This window comes from Felis catus, chromosome C1, assembly GCF_018350175.1.
Source record: "Felis catus isolate Fca126 chromosome C1, F.catus_Fca126_mat1.0, whole genome shotgun sequence".
Classification (NCBI taxonomy): domain Eukaryota; kingdom Metazoa; phylum Chordata; class Mammalia; order Carnivora; family Felidae; genus Felis; species Felis catus.
The window spans coordinates 61,606,258-61,627,133 of NC_058375.1; the positions used below are offsets into that span (position 1 = coordinate 61,606,258).

Here is a 20,876-nt window from a genome sequence, read left to right on the forward strand (position 1 = left end):
CAGTTCTAACCCTCTAAACATGTGGTTGATTTTTGGAAGACAAAACTTCACCCTAAAGCTACATAGGGGTATACCAAAACCATTAGCATATGAAGACAGTGGATTTCAAGGGGCTGTGTGTCAGAAACTGGAGAGAGAGACCAAATATTTATTATTTACTATACCACACTTATTATTTACTATACCAAGTAAAGGCAACTTGGCACCTTATCCCCCTTGGATGTTGGCTAGGCTGTGTGACGTGATGACTGCCCTCATGTCACTTCCAGATAGAGGCAGAGAGAACAATAACAACAACAAAACAAAAAAAGCAGAGAGAACAAAGCTTGTGTTCTTTTAATATTTGTCAGAGACTTTCTTTGGGGGTGGGGGAAGCAAGAATTAACATAACTCATTTAAGGACAATGAATAGAATTTATTCTTCAATAAATTGGTTATTTATTCATTAAATATGTATATTTTTGAGTGCCCTTAAACCAAACACTGTTCTAGTTGTGCCAGACAGAGCTGCAAACAGGACAAAGACCCTGCTCTGTTTACGGAATGTATGCTGTGATGGAGGAGACACACAGGAGACAAGTAAGCTCATATATGTAATAGTTTCAAAGTAAGTGGTATACAGAAAAAGAGCAGGGGCACCTGGGTGGCTCAGCTAGTTAAGAGTCCGACTTTTGGTTCTGGCTCAGGTCACGATTTCACAGTTTTGTGAGTTCAAACCTCACACTGGGCTCACTGACAGCATGGAACCTACTTAGGATTCTCTCTCAATATCTCTCTTGTCTCTCTCTGCACATCCACCACTTGCTGTCTCTGTCTCTCTCAAAATAAATACATAAACTTAAAAAAAAAAAGAGGGATGCTTGGGTGGCTCTGTCGGTTAGATGTACGACTTTGGCTCAGGTCGTGATCTCACAGCTGGTGGGTTTGAGCCCTGTGCTGGGCTCCGTGCTGACAGCTCAGAACCTAGAGCCTGGTTCAGATGCTGGGCCTCCCTCTCTCTGCTGCTTCCCTGCTCACACACACACTCTCTCTCTCAAAAATAAATAAACATTAAAAAATATTTTTTAAAGAAAAAGAGCAGGTAAGGGTACAGGGAGTTGGGGTAGTGGTGTGGGGTTATTTTAGAGAAGCCCTCATTGTGAAGATTATATCTGAGTAGAGATTTGAAGGAAATGTGGAAGCAAGACACAGGAAAATCCAGTGGACTTATTTTGCTATTTCTCAAAATGGAATGAATACAGATAGTTTAAAATAACTAAAGAAGAAATTCAGGTTATAATAATGATAGTCCAAAGTAGAAAAGGAGAATTTATATCATGTAATTATCTGATAAGCATGTCTTGTTTATATTTTACCAACAACCTTTCTTTGTGTAGCAATCTTCACAAAAATGAAGAAAACTCATATCCAGTCTTCTGACTCTCACACAGACTAATGCTTTACAAGAAAGTATTTTTTTTTAAATCATGAAAACTGTATATTGCCTTCTAATCAATATGTGGAAATCAATGATCCAATGATACCTAATGAGATTTTAGGAATGTAATGCTTCTTCTAGTGTTTTAAATGTGAAAGTTTGAATTGTACAGATCAATAGACAATGATCTAAATGGCCCTATCTGGCAGGCAGGCAGGTATCGCCAAGGAAAAAAAACTAGGCCTTGCAGGCACTTGGTACAATCACTTCTTTCTTTAAAACCACAAAACAAATGCTCATCTTTCTGTAATATTTCTCTTATTTGAATTATATTCAGTTTGGGATTTGGTTTTTGATCCCTACCACACTTTCTGCACTTTAGAACAGGAACAGTGCTTTAATCATTGTTCCAATGATGAAACAATAAGTTCATGGTTGGGCTTCTGACTATAAACCTTTATTTCCACCAATTCTTACATAAAGATAAACACAACCCTATACTGTTTTTCTTCTAACATTTTTTTTCTAATTTAATAATGTGCCTTCCTATATCAGAAAGTCTATACTTTTTGTTGTACCTGCATAGTATTTCATCGTGTGGCTGTACTTCCACTGCCATTAATAACTTTGTGCTTTGTGGTAGGCAGAATTCTAAGATGACCACCCATGACCCCCACTCATATAATCCCCCAGCCTTTGACTGTGGGAGGTACCTGTAAATATGATGGAAGGTCACTCCCATGATAAGGTTACGTTATATGGCACAGTTGGCCTTAAGAAAGAGATTATCCTAGGTAGGCCTGATCTAATTAGTTCTTAAAAGGGACCAGGCTCTTTCTGAAGAAAGGTATTCAAAGTAAGAGAAGATTCTCCAAGGTTGGTTTTCAGGATGAGGGAAGAAACATGGCAAGCAATGTGGGCAATTTTCAGTTGCTGAGAGCAACCCACAGCCCACAGCCAGTAAGAAAATGGAGGCCTCAGTGCTTTAACTGCAAGAAACTGAATCCCACCAACAACCTGAAGGAGCTTGGTAGAAACCTCCAAGCTCCAGATGACAAGACAGTTTTGATTTCAACCTATGATGCCCTGAGAGGAGAATCCAGTTATGCCTTTGGCTGGCTGCTGACCTATAGAAACTGTGAGATAATAAATTGGTGGTGTTTTAAGCCTTTAAATTTGTAGTGATTTGTTACATGGCTCTTCTTTATCAGGTTTCCCCTGGTTATAATTACTAGATTACTTCTTTTCCATATAAACTTTTTAACATCAATTTCACAGTTCCAGAAAAATAAAATCAATGGTACTCTGTTGAATTAATTTAGGGACAACTGACATCTTACTTTAAGCATTTTTTTAAAATCTTAAACATTTATGTTTTAAGAGCATCTTAATTCTTTCCATTTTTTATGACTACTTTTATTAAACAGAGGAAAATATTCACTGAGGTAAGTTGGATTTCCTGTTATTTAGCATAGGTTTCTTCCCAAAACAATTAGGCTTGGGCTTTCTAGCAGTTTCCCAGGGATGCCATAGAGCCGCAAATTGGATGGCTTAAAAAAAGTAGACATTTATTGCTGCACAGTTATGGAGGCTAGAAAGCCAAAATGAAAGTATTAGCGAAGTTGATTTCTTCCGAGGCTGTGAGGGTGAATTTGTTCCATACCCTTCTCCAAGCTTCTGATGGCTTCAGGCATTCTTTTGTTTATAGATGGCATTTTCCCTGTGTCTTCCCTGTATTTATGCCTATTGCTGGATTCAAATTTCCCCTTTTTATAAGGGCATAGCCATATTGGATAGCCCCACACTAGACCTCATTTTAACTTGATCATCTGCAAAGACCTTATTTCCCAGTAAGGCCACATTCACAGTCACTGGGAGTTAGGACTTCCACATCTTTTAGAGGCACAGCTTTCAACCCACAGTCGGCCTCTTCAGTGGTCCGTTTTTTTAATGTTTATTTATTTTTGAAAGAGAGACAGAGAGTGGGGGGTGGGGTGCAGAGAGTGAGGGACACAGAATCTGAAGCAGACTGCAGGTTAGACCTGTCAGCTGTCAGTACAGACCCCAGTGCCGGGCTAGAATTCAGGAACCATGAGAACATGACCTGAGCTGAAGTCTGACACTCAACTGAGCTACCAAGACACCCCTTCTTCAGCGGCTCTTACGGACAATAAGAACTCTAATAAAAAATATGGAGAGAGATTTTTTAAAAATCTTTTCTAGCTCTGCAACCTTATAACTCAGTAACTTGTGATTTTTGTAAAGCAAAGATAGTAAAAATAATAAAATGTTAAGCTTTCCTAAGCCTGAGACTTCACAATTCTTAAATGATAAGTTCAGCTTAAAACTAAAAGGGTCATTCTTTTTAAAGAAATTTCTGATTCATCAGATTCTTAAGAAGAAAAAACAAACCAACTAAACTCAAAATCTGTCAACTACGAAGATATTTGAAATAAAAAAAACTTAATTTTACTTTATGGCATTACTTGAAATTTAGTTCGCATTTCAGAGGGAAGGTACACTTGAATTTTTATGAGTCCTCTCAGAGTTTAATGAGTTTTATTTCTTAAGTAAACCTTTATTGGAGGAAATTAAGATCTTACAAGATCTTAAATGGAGCAAAAGCTAAATCAAAAGCCAGTGGTGGGGAAGGTCGTAACCTTAGACACAATCGCTTAATCATTTGTTACCATATGTTGGAAATCCATTATACCTCAGCTTGCAGCCTTTGAGAGCACACTTAACCTGGGTCTGAAAGTAAGGAAAGACTTGTGTGCCTGGAAGTCAAATATTAGTCTGGATCAGATCTAATGTGACATTTACCATATAGATCTTCCTTGACTTAAAACAGGGTTACAATTGGAAAAACCCATCATAAGTTGAAAATATCCTAAGTCAAAAATTCATTTAATGCACCTAACCTACTGACCATCAGAGCTTAGCCTCACCTATGTTAAATGTGCTCTGAATACTTACATTAGCCTACAGATGGGAAAAATTATCTATCATAAAGCCTATGCTATACTAAAGCGTTGAACATCTTTTGTAATTTATTCAATATTGGACTGAAAATGAAAAAAAATGGTTGTATGGGTACACAATGTTCTTAAGTGTATCTGTTGTTTACCCTTGTGGTCGTGTGGCTGACTGGGGGTCATGAGGCTCACTGCCAGTGCCTAGCATCAAAGATCGCGAGCCCAGGAAAAGATGACAATTCAAAATTCAAAGGCTAGGTTTTGCCAAATACATATGGCTTTCACACCATTGTAAAGTCAAAAAATCATAAGTTGAATCATCATAGATCATTGTCTCTACTCTGTTATTTCCACCTCCTTATGTGTGTGTATGTGTGTGTGCACACATGCACACATTTGATAGTGACGAACATGGTAGTCAAGGTTTGAGGGAGGAGTGGAAAGAAGGAACGAAGTTGATCCAAATTCCATTTTTCCTCTTGTTAACTGTAATTCTACTCTTCTCCTCTGTATGCATGCATAATATCTTTGCTTTTTTTTTTTTTTTGTATTTGTGAGAACAATTGGCTAAATGCCATTGAAAATAGCCTTTTCTCTTTCTCCTTCCTTTCTTGCTTCTCACTCCAGCTTTGCCACTGTCTTCCACTATTGTATCAAGTGGCCTTGCCACTGGAGCTAGCAATCAGCAATGGAGACTATGCGTACTGGAATCACCTTTGTATTTAGAATATCACCCTGAATTCTACCGTTCATCTTTGGAAATGTAGCACCCTTAAAGCCATAAAAATTTAACCAACTCACTCAGCTCAGGAAAATCATCTATTGTTTGTTATATATAGTTGATGTTGATGTTCTTATTTTTATCTTTGCTTAGCTTTTATCTTTTCTTTTTCCTTTTCACATGAGTGGATTTGTAGAGTGTTGAGACAAAAAGAGGAGGAGAATCAAGCTAGCCAGGGTGAGCAGGCTTCTTGATGGACAAACAGAAGGAGAGATGAGTGCTCAGATATCCTATCAAGGTCAGTCGACATAGAAGGATACACTTTACTATATTCTTAGTGTAATTATAATATATCACAGCAAAGGAACCACAAGACCTCTGGTTAGGTCAAACCTCCACAGATAAGTAACCTGAGGACACAATCTTGCAAACAGTGGCTGTTGAAGAGTTCACTGATTACTCCCAGTACACATTCTTTCCTCCTTCCTTTTAGCAGTACATTTTGGTTTCATAGCTAGAGACTATATTTTGAAACTTCCTGAATTAGTTTTCTATTGCTGCCACAACAAATTTTCAAAATTTACCAGCTGAAAATAACACCCCTTAATATCGCACAGTTCTGTAGACAAGAAATGCCAGAGGATCCAGCTGAGTTATCAACTCAGGGCTGCACAAGGCTAAAATCAAGATGGTGGCTGGGCTGGGCTCTTACCTGGAGATTTCGAGAAAGAATCTGCTTCTAATCTCAGCAAAATTATTGGCAGAATTCAGTTCCTTCCTATTTATAAAGTTGAGGTCTCTGTTTGCTTAATTATATAGCCTTTCATATTCAAATGAATAATGGCTCATTGAATCCATCACACTAAATCTCTGACTTCTCTTAACACCAGAGAAAGATCTCTGCTCCTGGAGTTATAGTAGGCCCAATCAGATAATGTAGGATAACCTACCTATCTTAAAGTTAGCTTATTAGTAATCTTAGTTACATCCCTTTTGGTATATAATTCAACATGTTCACTGGAGGAGGGCAAAAGTCATGGATGGCCAAATTCTGCCTACTGCACTTCTCCTACAGTAGATGGCCATTACAGAGCCACCACTCTGCATAATACCAAGGGGCATCATACACATAAAATTCACTGCAAATGATGCCCCTTGGAGGTACACAACATGGAAGAAACACACTATATAACTAGGTTTTAGATAGTGGGATATAAATGGAAATAATGTGTCTGACTTCCAATTATTTTAAATTTTATATTGAGAAAGAAAGAGAGTGAGCAAGCAGAGGAGAAGGGAAGTGGGAGAGCCCAGCATGAGGATCCATCCCACGACCCTGAGATCATGAATTGAACTGAACTGAAATCAAGAGTTGGAAATTCAACAGACTGAGCCACCCAGGCAATCCCTGATTCTTTTAAACACAAAATATCTTGCCCTGTTCTTTTTCCTTCTCCTTTTTTTCTAACTTGAAAATGGCAATGTGAGCAATGTGGGAAGCTATATATTAAAAATGACAAAGCCATCTTGTCATTCCTGAACATTCATCTATGACACATTAAGTAAAAAAGGAAAACAATTCTATCTTGTTTAAGTCACTGTATTTTATAGGTTTTTTTTTTTGTTGTTGTTGTTATAGTAGTTTAGCTTGCTAAGAGGTCGCAGAATTAGGATTAAAATCCAGGCCATTTAATTCCTAGTCAGGACTTTTTATTGCCATATTGTCTCTCTTTATTCACATATGTGTTTAGTTCTAAATACTGCCACTAATCATGGAACTTATTGTTTCAGGTTGCTTCTCATTTGGTAGGTCTTTCATCCTTTGGCCTCAAGTTCATTATTATCCTCTTATGTTCTCTAAAACTTCTGTAAGAGTCTGATATTGGGGAGAGATGGCAGGTCTGGATGGAGTTGGAAAAGGCAGGGTTAGGGTTGGTAATAATGAGGGTGAGTGACAAAGTTGAGTGAATCTGGCTTATGGAACACCTCAAGTCCCTTTATAAGAAGTCTTGGAGTAAAAAATGAGTTTCATTATTTATACAAATTCCTGAAAAGTGGTGGATAATTCCAGCACATAATAAAATGTATCATAATAAAGGGAAAGCAATAGATGTCATAGTAAATAGAAAAAAGTCAGCATGTCCATTTTTCATACAACATCAATATGAAGAGTAACTAAATAATTTATAGAAAAAAGCAGGTATCTAAAATTATGCATTCATAAAATAAAAAAAAACCTTACTGACAATGCCTAATCAAGCATTAGATAGCATTTGTCTATATCCAATAGATCTATTTTTCTCCACCTTCTTCATTAAATGGCATTCAAAGTCTTTGTCATATTCCAGATTTAGCAATTTCATTCATCTTGGCAGCAGTGTGAGTATTGTTCTGGATGAAGCCTTCTCTAAGGAGAGAATGCAGCCAATGTCTGTGATCCCTTAGTCCTTTTCATTCTGGCTGATAACTTTCATCTTGACTCCAATTGCTTCAATGGCTCTGAGCCTCCCTGAAATATTACTGATGATTTTAGGCATTATTTCTATTTTTTTAAAAATTAACCCTCAGAAAACACATAAGTTCACAGAGTACAGTCTAAGACAACTTGCAGAGTACAATACCAAAAGCAACTGGGATTTTCCCAGCAGATGTTGGCTGGGAAATCACTTTGCATTGTACTGAGTACTTCTATATCAGGCTTTACCTTGACACTTAGAAGCACTTTTGAACCAACTAATGGATGACCGATAGTATAATCTCTACCCTGAAGAAAATTTCTTAGACATTTTAAACTGTATAATTGTATACAATTTATTCCTATTTATTAACAAAGGTGCTATTTTTTCACTCTATTCTCAAAAAGTATAAAATAATTATGTATAAACTGGGTTGCCAGTTGATCTGCCACAGATATTTGTTATTTGCTCTAGTGACAGCTGAGGAATGAAAGGTGGATGTTTAGGGAAGGTAAACGTGACATTACAAGCAGAGAGGAGACAATAAAAGTCACCAGGGCCCCTGGAGATGGGCTCTTGATAACCTACATTGTCTTTTCCAAAATTACTAAGTATCTCTGCATCTGTTTCCTTGTATAAGACATCAGGAGCCAGTACCTCGCTCTCCATGTATATATGAAGATAATATGAGGACACAATAGAAAGCCTCTAAACATAATTCTTGCAATTTAGTTGGCCTCCAAGCATGGTTCCCTCTCACTACTCCCACATACTCTTAGCCCTGATAGAGGAGACTCTAGCAAGGAACAGATTTAAAGAGTGAGATATTCTCTGGGTACAAATTCATTAAAAGCCTCTACTATCTGAAATTGCAGAGGTAGATAGGATCAGTATCCTCGGCCAAGCCACTCCCAGTTAATAGTTCCCTTTCTTAAAGGAGAATGTTATACCTAAGTTTACCCCATGTATTAATTTCCTCTGGCTCTGTAAAAATGAACCAGAAATTTAGTGGTTTAAAACAACACAAACTTGTTATTTCACAGTTTCCATGTGTCAGGTCGTCAGAGTATGGTTGGATGGGTAAGGAAGACCTTAGGGTCTTCCCAGGTTATAAGCAAAGAATCCTCTGGGGGTGTGTTCTCATCTGTAGTTTGCAGTCCTCTTCCAGGTTGTTGGAAGAATTCAGTTTCCTGAAGTTTTTGGACTGAGACCTCTTTCTTCATGGCTGTTGGTGGTGGGCCACTCTCTGTAACTAGAGGCCACTGTCAGGTCCTAGTAAGGCTGCCACAACATTGATACTTACTTCTTCAAAACAAGCAGAACCTTCTATAGTATGACCTAACCAAGAAAGTAATTGCCCTATTAGATTCTCACATCCCACCTACACTCAAGGGGACAGAATGAAGTAGGAAATTTAGGCCAGTTGGTAGAAATCTTGGACACCATCGCAGAATTCTGTCTGCCATACTCAACCCATTTTGAAACAAGATAATCTGATTCTTAGAGTCAGGTAATACTGTCCCACTGAAAATACATAATCTAAACTACATCCATGCATGATTTCTTTCCTTTCTGTATCCTGTTTACCCTGCCCCTTACAGGTTTCTCCTGACACATTCCCTTAATAAGTCACTCGTACATGAACACTCATCATAGGCTCTGTCCCTAGAGATCCCAAATAAAGACACCTTACATTCTTGTCTGGTTACATACTTTATAATGATTCTAATGTAAGTTCCACATTTTTCTTTTGTCTTATTTATTTCTGAGAACTGTTCCACAAGAATTTTTAGATAATTTCATCAAGTTAAATTCTAATTGGAACTTGATTTTAACTACATTAAACCTACAATATAAGGTTAGACAAGCTGACATTTTTTTAAAATTTTTTTTTTCAACGTTTATTTATTTTTGGGACAGAGAGAGACAGAGCATGAAAGGGGGAGGGGCAGAGAGAGAGGGAGACACAGAATCGGAAACAGGCTCCAGGCTCTGAGCCATCAGCCCAGAGCCTGACACAGGGCTCGAACTCCCGGACCACGAGATCGTGACCTGGCTGAAGTCGGACGCTTAACCGACTGCGCCACCCAGGCGCCCCTAGGCAAGCTGACATTTTGACAACATTCAGACTTACTAGAAATATGGCATATTGCTTCATTTACTCAAGAATTCTTTCATGCCTCTCAGTAAAATATCACATGAATTTCTTATTAAAGTTAGTGTGTATATTTTACATTAGTTGTTACTGTGAATGGAAATTTTTTACCATGATTATTTTACTTTATGTTTGTTGTTACTATAGAAGTGAGGGTGGTGCCTGGGTGGCTCAGTTGGTTAAGCATCTGACTCGATTTCAGCTCAGGTTATGATTTCACAATTCATGGGTTTGAGCCCTGCACCAGGCTCTTCACTGTCAGCACAGAGCCTGCTTGGGATTCTCTGTCTCTCTCTCCTTGCACCTCCCCTGCTTGCACTTTCTCTCTCAGTCAAAAATAAAGTTAAAAAAAAAAAAGAAGCAGTGAACATTTTATCTTTATAAATGCTTTCAAAGACATATTTAAGAATAAAACCAATGCATTTTCAGATGATGCCAAATAGAATTGCTAATATCTCAGGAAAAGGTAAAGAATTGTAAGTTAACAAAAAGCAGATGGAAAGAAAATTAGGATCAAAACACAAGTGTGCACTGGGGTGCTTGGGTGGCTCAGTCAGTTAAGTGTCTGACTCTTGATTTCAGCTCAGGTCATGATCTCATGATCATGAAATAGAGCTCTGCATCAGGCTCTGTGCTGACAGCATGGAGCCTGCTTGGGATTCTCTTTCTCTCTCTCCCTCTGCCCCTCCCCAGCTGGTGCAGGAACTCTCTCTTTCTCTCTCTCTCAAAAAGAAACAAACAAAACACACAAGTGTGCACTGAATGATTTTTTATAAAAAAGACTATAAGGAAAGGCATTACAGGATAAAACAAAAGAAGACAAAATGGGCTGAGATCATAGTAGCTCATAAGTTAAGCAGAAGCAGAAGCTGTATAATGCTCTCTGAAAACAAACAAACACTGGACAAGACGCTAGAATGTTAAAAAAGAAAAGGTCAAGCAAGGGCCTACAAATAGTCATCTTTCTTTATTCAGCACTCTGGGCCCCTGTTATAATACTGCATTGTTGAAAGCCAATATTTCTACCCATAATATATTCTTTGATAGCAGTTTACTTTCTTTTACTAATTGTTTTGGAATCATCAAATCATAAACTGTTGGACCTACCTGACAACTTAGAGACTTCCTACTTTATCTTCCTTATTTAAAAAATAAGGAAGTTAAGCTCCAATTAGGTAAAGTTAAGCTCTAATTAGACAAAATTATTTTCCCTATGATTTCTCTTTTTAGTTAGAGGCATCAGAATTCATCCAAACCAGAAATCTAGGTCATCTTAAAATTCCTCTCCTTTTCATCCTATATCCAATCAGTGATCCAAGTGCCTTGTATTTTTGTATCCTGAGCATCTCACTAACTCATAGCCACTGAGGTAGTTCAAGTCCGCATCATTGCCTTCACTCTTTCATGCCACAAATATTTCTGTGCACCTTCTGCAGACACACACTGCTCCAGATGCTACAAATACAGTAGCAAAATTTTGTTCGTTTCTGTATTAGCTTCTCCTGTATTCCTGATTTTGATCCATTTTCAGTATGTTTACTGGAGATTGCTTTACAAAACACAAATCTTACTATGATTTCCCTTGCACAAAATTCTCAGTAGCTCCCCACTACCATGTGGGATGAGCATGAACCCCATTAGCTTTCCTCGGTGTAATCCTTCCTCATGTTTCAGCTCCCTTTCCTGCTTTATGTACGTGTTTGTGGTCTGCCACCCCCCACAGATCCTGGGCTATTGCCACACAGAAATATTAACTTTTAACACAAACATGACAGGTAGTTTCATATTATGAAGTTAGAATGTGAGCCCCTATTTGTCTAGTATATTTGGGGAAAAGTGAAAATGCCTTGTCCTAATTCTGAGTCATCCCATTGGCTGTTGCTACTTTATGAGATATGGCTTCCCGCCTACACTCAGCTCTAACTCTGTCATTCACTCTGTGGCTGGGTACCACCTGATACTACAGGATGCTGTGTTCCTCTATGTAATGTTGCCACTGCAGTAATAACTGCACTGAAAATGATATGGGGACAGCCATTCCTTCCTTTATGCATCCATCCCTTAATTCTCCATAACAGTCACTACAAAAAGTCTTGTGTATGTAACAAACTTTATTGCAGTGTCCATAACTGGAATAGTTAAAATAAAGAGATAACAGGTTTAGAAGCTATGTATAATGGTTCCTAGTGTCTGAGGAAAAGGAATCCTTGATGCCTTTGTTCCTAGCCTTGCTTCCCAACCTGAAAGATTTTTCTCTTCTCTCCCTCTGAAAGAATTGGATTCTTCACTGTGCCTCGGGTAAGTATTCACCCCACCATACCCCAGCCCTAGAGACACTGGCCCATCTGTAGTCATTGAAGTTGCTCCAGCTTTCAAACCATGAGGTCTTAGCCGTAGGGAGTACATCAGAAAAGCTCCAAGAAATGCGTTGGCCCATCATATGTATTCTTCTGTACAATCTGCATGGCAGTGTGAGATACCAGTATACCTCCTAAATCTTCCTGTAGGTTTGGGGTGAGTAACTGCTGAAACACACCCACACACACACACACCCACACACACACACACACACACACACACACACACACACACATATATATATGTATATATATATATACATACATTTATACACACAGAGACACTTATATACCTACACACCCAGAAGCCTTTTATAAGGGCATTGGAAATAATAGAATAAAACCACTTTAAGGCAAAATTTTTTTTCTATATGCAGTGTATAAAGCCTGCTTTATATTCCCTGGCTACAACGTATATAGAGCTGAATGTTTTAATAAAGAAAAAAAATTTACCTTCTTTTTACCTTCTTTTTGTAAGTCCCAGATAATGCCCAAAGGATTCTTGGATTTTTAAGAAGTGAACCATAATGATACCTTGACAAACACCAGAAGTACCACTGTATGCCCCTGTCCAGAAGAGAAAATAAAAAATAAATAAAAATAAAAAGAGAAGAGAAGAAAGAAGACAAGGAAAGAGAAGCTAGATATGTCAGAGTTAAAGAAATAAAAGGGATTGTCCTTTTATGTAAAATATTTTCATATGTCATTCCTCCTGCTGAAAATGCCACCTTTTTAAATAAAAAGGTTCAATTTGAAATGTCTTCTCTGTGATGCTTTCCCTTACTCCCCTGTAGAGCGAGCCAATAGTCTCCTCTGGGCTTCTCGTAATAACCTGCACTTACCTCTACTATACCTCTTAACACATTTCTATATATTTTTAATCTGTCTGTCCCATGCAGCCTGTGAGCTCTTATGAGGGCAAGAACTATGTTTTATTAATTCTTGTCTTCTAGCAGTTTGTCACAGTAGGTGCTTAATAAACGTTTTGTGAATAAATGAGAGAAGGAATAATTCCCCCCAATTATACCAGTTAATGACAGAGTAAATAGCAAAACTCAGACTTTCTGACTCCTAGTCTAGTATTTTTCACAATCATTATCTAACTGAATCTCCAAGTAACAGTTAATTTCCAAATTACAGGCTTGAAATCTAAGAGATTTAATGAATTTTTCAAGGTCACACTGATAATGTTGTGTCATTTCAGTCAGGATAGGTTAGGTTATGCTGTCTTAATAACCTCAAGATTGAAAGACCTAAAACAAAGGCTTGTTTGTTGTTCCTGCTACAGGTCCACCGTAGGTTGGGGTTGGGGGGGTCCATATCTTTATCCAAAGACAAAGTTTGGTAGAGAAGCCACAGTCTTGAACATTGCTTATGTCTGTGCTAAAGGGGAAAAAAAAGTGTTCTGGAACAATACTAGCTATGCCCTGGAAGTAACACATGCTGCTTCTACTCACAAGTCAGTGAATAAAACTAGTCATATGACTATCTATAGATAGTCCCCACCCATCAAGAAGTAGATCATGAAATGCCATTCTGCCGCGTTACTGGAAATGTAAATTGCTTAAGACTATTACCAGACTCACATGTAATAAATAGGTATACCACAGCTGTTGGAGTATAATTTTTATTTCCAGCCTAATATTCTCTTGACCAAGCAACTCCTCATTTTAGAAAAGATACAGTAGATACAGGATGGATTTTAAGAGGATTCAGCTAAGATAAAATAAATGTGAAGTAATTCAAGGAATTATACATTTTAGCTTAAAATCAAGATATGAATGAAAACTAGCTGTCTTCATCCACAGAGCAGGTGATTATAAGGAAAAACCATGACTAGTGCTAGTTGTTCTCAGGTCATTCAATATAGAGAAATGGGCTTAAAGTCAATTGTAAAAAGTTAAATTGGGTGATTTACACAAGTGTTATATAAAAATGTCATAACATACATACACACACACTTAAAAGGACATTGTAGTAGGAAAGCCTAGGATTCTAGGCCTAAGTTCATCACTAATTAGCAGTGTGTCCTTGGGTCTTTTGTAGGCATATATCTTGCTGTATAAAATAAAAATTTGGAGAGATACATAAGGTTCCTTTCAACTTAAAATTATTTGGCCTATGTAAACTAACTTGTCATAATGCAGTTTGGAGTAACTACTATAGTCATTAGTGTGATAATAACTGCTAGAGCAAGTACATTCCCAAATTTCAATGGCTTAAAATAATTTTATTTTTTACCTGCATAACAATATTCTTATTGGCAGAGACCTTTTTTCCACACTGTGATTCAGGGATGTATGTTCCTTCCATCTAGTGTCTTCATCATCCACTGGGGCCTCAGAGGTTTCTGCTTCTAGTCAGTAAAAGCAAGAAGAGTGGAGAGACCAAGCCCAGAAGTGGAACACATCACTTCTGCTCACTTTCTGTTGGGCAACCTTCTTATTGGTGAGAACACTTATTGGTGAGTCCCATCTGGATGCAGAGGGGACTGGAAAAAGCAGTTCCTGGCTGGAGACTCCTCTCCCAGGACCTACATCATGCTGTGAAAGTAGGGATTCAAATTTTTTCAGAGAACGTCTAGTTGTCTCTGTCACAGTCTTTCTTGACAGCTACCTTCTTCTTTTGTAGAATTAACCTCTCCTCTGTTGCTTACCTCGTACTCAGAATACCATTAGGGCACCATCACTTGGTTCCTTTATATGCTACATATTCAAGGGACCACTTTTTTTTCAGCTTTGCACTTCCCAGCACATAACCCTATACCAGGAACCGAGCAATTATTCAATAACAAATTTTGATCAAATCGATTTACTCAAAGCTCTCTCTGCCACCACTGTGGGGTCTATTTAGTTTTTTGTTTGTTTTCCCACAGTTATGTGAGCTTGGGAAGCTATCTTAAATCTTTAATAATTTTGTTACAGAACTTTAGCAGAACCCAGTGATCCTACATAATTGTTAAGGTGTTATACGAAAAAACATATACTAAGTGTCTAAGTATGCATGATAAATCCCAGGCTTTCATTCTTCGCTAACAACAGCTCCTTTGTAAGTAGAGGGCAGGAAAGGTTCTTCCTGATCTTAGGGCCAGGACTTGAAGTATTCTTTCATTCTTTCAGTTTATGTCTATAAACCTTGGTTTTTAAGTGAAAAAGGTATAAATCATAATACCTCTATAAGACAGAGTAAGTAGAATATGTAAGCTTAAAAGTATGTGCACCCTGAAAAACATTTACACTTTATAAAGAACATCTGAGAAGATTTTATAAGTAACAATGAAACATTTTGGGAAAATTAACTCTTGGGTCAAGTCTTATTTAGTCTGGATCAAATATGTAAATATATAATTTTATGTTTAATGTAGAATTCATTCATTTATCCAACAAACATTTATTAAGCACCTACTTTGGCTTGTTAACCTAGATTATTTAGGAAAAAAATCTCACCATTCATCCAAATCACCTGGATAATTATCAAATGCCCTATACTGGATATGCAGTAAGGTCCATGGGGAGTTTTTAATTATAGCTTGTAGCTCTCTAAGGACAAGAGCCCACAGCTACCCATTGCTTGAATTCCCGATAAATATTTAAGGAATAAATTACTATCAAAATAAATTATCTGCACAGTTTTTCAATCCATATTAAGATTTTTTATCTATGACAATGATGAAAGTTTACCAAAATCCAGTGATCCTGGAAAATGGCAATTAAAAGAAAATTCTTTTGTGTTCCAGGCTTTACTGCAAAGAGACAACCTTCCCCATCTGAGTTTGGTAAAGACTCACAGATGCTCTCCTATGTGAGATGCTTTCTTACCTATGACAGGACCAGACAAAAACTCCCAATTCCTTTTTTTTTTTTTTTTTGCCTATTAATGATGAGCTGAAATGCTTCTCCTCACTGATCAATCAGAACAGACGCTTACAAATCAAAGTTATGTTAAACTTCCCTCCTTCCCCCAAGCACCTGAATTTTGACCTACCTTCACCCTGAGCCAGATAAAACTCCTTAACAGTTCTGCCTGACAATAGGACCCTCAAGATAAAACATTCTTATCTACTCTTGAATTCCACCCTTTCATCCCATTTCCCCACATTTTTTGGTTCTTTTTAGCCTTGTTTAATCCTCCCTATAAAAGAAGAACACTTTTTGTCTCATCTTGGAATGCTTACAAATCTTAGGTCCATTGAAGTAGTCCCTGTGCCCCCATTATAATAGACCCTTTCTCCCCTTTTAATAATGTTTCCAAAACCTCTTCTTAGCTACTTCCAGATTTGTTTTTTTTAATTTGATACCTACTTTATAGAGAATTACCCCCCTCCATACAATCAGTACACAAATGTGAACTAAATCTCTATATACTAGATTCCTAACTTTATTTTTTTTTAATCTGACCTGATAGGTATGGTTTTCTGATTCCTTGAAATGAAAATATTTATTAACATTCAAATGAATAAAGGCAAATATTTAGAACCTATATCAAATAAATGTGGTTTTGCAAATAGAGTTCTGGATTCTGTCTTGGGGTTTGGGGAGCACTAAAAGAAAGACTTCCTGGATGTTAGGGGCTACTCTTTTTAATACATAAATTTTCTTCCCAGAAGATTGAATACGTACTGCCATCTACTGGTAAACTCTGCAAAATCAAGTTAAGACAAATGGCACTACTTCTACAGAAGTATGTGAATGTATTTGTTGGATAGTCTTCTCAAATATATAGCATACTTAAAAACAAATAGTTACATTGTATATGCATTATTTGTTGACACACCATGTTTAAATACTCTTTTGTCTCAGATTTTCTCAAAAATATGTTAGTTGCCAAAACATTTTTTAAATGATTCAGGGTTAAACATCCAAACAAGTGTAATCACTGCATAAATTGTATAGAATAGCATAGTTTGGTATAGTATGGAGCTCTGACACACAACATGTGGTCTGCAGGCTGGCAGCCGCAGTATCATGTAAAAGCTTGTAAGAAATTCAGAATCTTAGGTCTCTCCCAGACCCACTTAAAAAGAATCTGCATTTTAACAAAATCATTGAGTAGTACATATGCACATTAAAATTTGAGAAGTGCTGGTATATTGTATAGAATTTATAGATTACAAACAAAAACAACAAACCCTAGTCAGAAGCTCTTTTTAAAAAAAAAATAAAAGGGCAGCTCTCAAGATTTTTGTCATGGTCCTAGAATCATTTTTCATTTTTCAATCTTCAAATGGATTTCATCCTGCAATTAAATTTTTTTTGAATCACTGTAAGATCAATTGAAGCAGTCTTGAAATAAATTATACCTCTGTTAAAGAAAGACAATTAAAGAACAATACCCTCAAGCTATATGTTAATATTATACATTTGTGCATATTGAGATTCATTATTCTGTTCAGCATCATTGATGAGACTTTCCTTAAGATTAATTACTGACACAGCTATGCCAGCAGCCTCTCAAGAAGGTCAAGGGATAGATAGTCAAGGAAAAGATACAAACAAACCAAGGCATTAGAGTTGAGAGTAAGATCACTTTGGACAGTAAATCACCCACACATGCACATACTCATGCACTGTAAGTCACATGCACATTCACAGACACACACTCACACACACACACACACACACACACACACACACATACATACAAGTGCACACTGATGATGAAACCCCAGCATCAACTTAACAGGCCTCAGAAGCCAAACTTCAACAGCTTCCTGGCTTTTCACAGATCCCACAATACCTGTATTAGAAGGGAATGCCATTGCCTCAAGCAATTTCCTTTAGTGTACAAGATGCCTCTTACTTGAAAAAGGAACACAGATAAAAAAGTACATTCTACAGAATAAAGGGCACAGTCTCAGTTTTTCATGAGTTATAATACTGTTTTCTTTTAAATTTGTTAAGACTTTCTTCATGGTCAATTTTTTATTTTTTTGTGTATGCTTGAAAACGTGCATTTTTTAGTTACTGAATGCTAACTAGATAAATGAATCAAAATAGTTGTTAATTGTTTGTATTTTTTATATCATAGTTTTTCTTTCTCTGTCTGATCCATCAATTAGTATATTAATTTCTCCCAGGATGATAATGAATTAAAAAATGTAACTTGTCAGACAGGTTTTGTTTCCTATATTTTAAGTCCATTTTTACTACATTGTTTATATTTTCCTAAGAAATGTATTATTTTATAATTATATTGTGACCCTCTTCATTCTTAATAATATTTTTCATCTTAATTTTATATGATTTAATACTACCTGCAGTAGGCCAAAATTCACAAGTTAAAGACACAGCCTGCCCCCAAGACAGCTTTGCCCTCACTTTAGACACTAGCCACAAATTCAGGGGTCCTTAGAGCTACCTTCACTTTGACTAGTTGGCTATTATTTTGAGCTTTCTTATATCACCCTCAAGTTCTATTACTCAACAGACTCACAGAACTTATTGAATGTGCTATAGTTCAAATTGCTTAAGATTCTCTCTCTCTCCCCTTGCCCCTTTCCCCTGCTCACAAACTCTCTCTCTCTCAAAAAAAAAAAAAAAACAAAATTCATAGAATGAAATATAGGTTTCTAAACATGAAGTGTTTGTTTGTCAACCTTTCAGCATTAAAGTATGACAATACTCAGATTACTACCAATGAGGGAAGCTCACTGAGTTTCAATGCCCAGATGTTTTATTGCAGCTTAAACTTTGTAGGCAATTATGACTCAATCTCCAGCTATTCCTTGACTCTTCAGAGGTCAGGCTGCTATCATGTAGCTCAGAGCCTCAATCTTTAAGTCTCATGATTGGACTTTCCAGCATAGTCAGCTCTATCCTGAGTTACCTCATTAGCATAAACTATCATTTGTAGTCTAAGGGGTCCATGATGTATATTAAAGACATTTCAATTACTTGGAAAATTCCAAGTGTTTGGAGGCTACCTCACAGGAGCTGGGACAAAGGCCAGTCTTCTCTTTGAGTAGATTAATTTTTCACTACACAAATACTAATATGGCTACCCAAACTTTTTTTTGGGGGGGGTTACAATTTGCCTGCAAAGCATAAAATAAAACAGTAGAAATATCCATACAGTTAAATAATCACAATAAATGTAAATGGATGAAACTCAGTAGCAAACAAAGTTTGTTATATTGGAACAAAATAATTTAGATATTTACTATTTGCAAGAGATAACCTAAATCATATGGACATATCATCAGATAAATTCAAATTAAAACCCCAGTGAGATACCACTACACAGCTACCAGGATCGGCAAAATTTAAAAGATTGATAATACCTAGAGTGTTAAGTTTATGGCACAACTAGAACTCTCCTATATCACTGGGGGAGTATAAATTGGTTCAATTACTTTGGGAAAAATGTCTGGCAATATATAAATAAGCTAGATATATGTATACCTTATGTCCCAAAATTCTGCTTCCATGGGTATATACCCAACAGAAATGTTTAATAAAGGGCATGTACAATAATGTTCACAGCAGCTTTATTCATGATAGCAAAAAATCTGAAAACCTAATGTTCATAAGGAGTCAAAATGGTATTTCACAGCAATGAGAAAGGACAAGTTACTCATATAATGACAACATTGATAAATTTTATAAAATAATTCTGAGGGAATGAAGTCAGACACAAGAGTAAAACTTGTATGATTAAAATTAATATAAAAATTCAGGGTACCTGGGTGACTAAGTCAGTTGAGTGGCCAACTTCAACTCAGGTCATGATCTTGCAGTTTGTGAGTTCGAGCCTCATATCAGGCTCTGTGCTGGAAGCCTGCTTCAGGTTCTGTGTCTCCCTCTCTCTCTCTCTGTCCCTCCCTGGCTCGCTCTCTCTCTCTCTCTCTGTCTCTCTCTCTCTCTCTCCTACTCAAAAATAAACAAACATTTAAAAAAATCAATATAAAAAATTCAACGAAAAGCAAAATATATCTATGATGATAGAAATAAAATGGTTATTCTTAACGTGAGTACCATCTGAGGAGGGGCATGAAGAAGGCTTCTGGATTTCTAAAAATACTCTTCATCTTTATCTGAGCTGTGGATACATGACAGTACATATGTGAGTACATATGTATATACTCACAAAAATTATCAAGCTATACACTTACGATGTATGCATCTTTTGTTTGTCATACTTCAATAAAATAATAGTTACAAAGGTATAAGGATATAGAAAGATCTTGCAATTATTGGATAACAGTAACTCCTTTTCTTCTTGGAGTAGAATAGATGGCAAGACTTCTTCAAATAAAAAAAAAAAAAAGAAAGGGGGTGCCTGGGCAGCTCAGTCAGTTTGGCGTCCAACTTCAACTCAGGTCATAATCTCACAGTTTGTGGGTTCAAGCCAAGCCTCAGGCTCTCTGCTTCAGATTCTGCATCTCCCTCTCTCTCTGTGCCTCCCCTGCTCATGCTCTGTCTCTCTCTCTCAGAAATAAATAAACACTAAAACAAAAAGAAGAAAGAAAGAAAGAAAGAAAGAAAGAAAGAAAGAAAGAAAGAAAGAAAGAAAGAAAGGGAAAATAAAGATATTTGCTTCCAGGGCAGCCTCACCTTCCAGCCTTCCAGTTTCACTTACCAATCTGTTTTAAATTCATGGACAGAAGATGATTTAAATTCATGGACAGAAGAATACAAGGCATTTGGTGGAAGGAAAATGAGCCTGAAACACAAGGAGAGATACTGACATTACCATCCTAAATTAATCTATGTAAACAAAACATCTCAGAGCTTAGAATGAGAAAAGAAGATAAGGAAAAAGATAAGACATGAATGGAGGAGCCAATGTCAAATGCA

The 20,876-nt window shown here is 36.9% G+C and overlaps 1 protein-coding gene across 6 annotated transcripts in view; it reads right to left on the bottom strand.

Annotated features, from left to right (window-relative positions):
- Positions 1 to 20,876, bottom strand: part of LRRIQ3 (leucine rich repeats and IQ motif containing 3) — a 367,465-nt gene that overhangs the window by 98,264 nt on the left and 248,325 nt on the right. For 4 of the 6 annotated variants that reach the window (XR_006584396.1, XR_006584397.1, XR_006584400.1 and 1 more), the window contains 2 exons: positions 20,659 to 20,742; positions 12,535 to 12,648 (listed from right to left, as the gene is read on the bottom strand). The gene's annotated coding sequence lies outside the window, so the exon portion shown is untranslated. Of the gene's footprint in view, positions 1 to 12,534; positions 12,649 to 14,322; positions 14,438 to 20,658; positions 20,743 to 20,876 lie in introns of all 6 variants that reach the window. The other 2 variants (XR_006584398.1, XR_006584401.1) reach the window with 1 other exon arrangement.